Source organism: Salmo salar, chromosome 16 (genome assembly GCF_965601325.2).
Source record: "Salmo salar chromosome 16, fSalSal1, whole genome shotgun sequence".
NCBI classification, from domain to species: Eukaryota; Metazoa; Chordata; class Actinopteri; order Salmoniformes; family Salmonidae; genus Salmo; species Salmo salar.
In genome coordinates this window covers 48134070-48135000 of record NC_138306.1, presented here as the reverse complement: position 1 = coordinate 48135000, position 931 = coordinate 48134070, and the positions used below count along the sequence as shown (strand labels likewise).

Below are 931 nucleotides of genomic sequence, written 5' to 3'. Positions count from 1 at the left end.
GGTACCCTATTTCCTACATAGTGCACTACTTTGCACCAGAGCCCACAGGTGCCATAGGGCCATAGTGCACTAGGTAGGGAATAAGGTACTATTTGGGATGTAGCCCAACTCTGCATGTGAGTTCTGTGGTTGAATGCCTCTCTCTTTTCACAGTGTTCACACAGACCATTTCAATCCCCTAGTAGAATCTCTTAGGACCTTAATAGATAATACCTTACTAAAACACTTCCTCCCATTCTCTCTCTCTCTCTCTCCTCTCTCTCTCTCTCTGTGTTTTCCTCCAATGGACTCTCCAGTTGTCACGACTCCCGCCGAAGTCGGTCCCTCTCCTTGTTCGTTCGGCGGTCGACGTCACAGGCCTTCTAGCCATCGCCGATCCACTTTTCATTTTCCATTTGTTTTGTCTTTGTCTTTCACATCTGGTTTCAATCCCCCAATTACTTGTTCATTATTTAACCCTCTGTTCCCCCATGTTTGTTTGTGAGTAATTGTTTGTATGTTAAACGGTCCGTTATGTGGACTTGCTTTATTGTATTATATTTGCCTATTTTGAGTAAATTACGTTTATTTACTCATATCTGCTGTCCTGCGCCTGACTCCTCTACACAAGCCACACACAGACCACATTACACCAGTACTCTGTTGTCCCATTGTCTACCATGGAATAGGGAGATTTATTGTGAGGAAGAACAGAAAAATACAAGAGGCCACTGATGAAAAACAACACCTTCTACATCGACAGAAAGGAAAGAAGAAGACAAGCTAAGTCCCTATAAACATACTAGACCTGGGCCTGTAAGGTAGCAGGCAAGCCGACAGGGACATACTCTCACGCATGCCTGTACACACACACACACACACACACACACACACACACACACACACACACACACACACACACACACACACACACACACACACACACACACAC

At 44.9% G+C, this 931-nt stretch overlaps 1 protein-coding gene across 1 annotated transcript in view; it reads left to right on the top strand.

The window, feature by feature from the left end:
- The window catches only part of LOC106574044 (TM2 domain-containing protein 1), a 28018-nt gene extending 27522 nt beyond the window's left edge, over nucleotides 1–496 (top strand). Inside the window, exon 7 of the mRNA XM_082962758.1 lies at nucleotides 297–496. The gene's annotated coding sequence lies outside the window, so the exon portion shown is untranslated. The remainder of the gene's footprint in view (nucleotides 1–296) is intronic.
- Nucleotides 497–931: the final 435 nt, after the last annotated feature.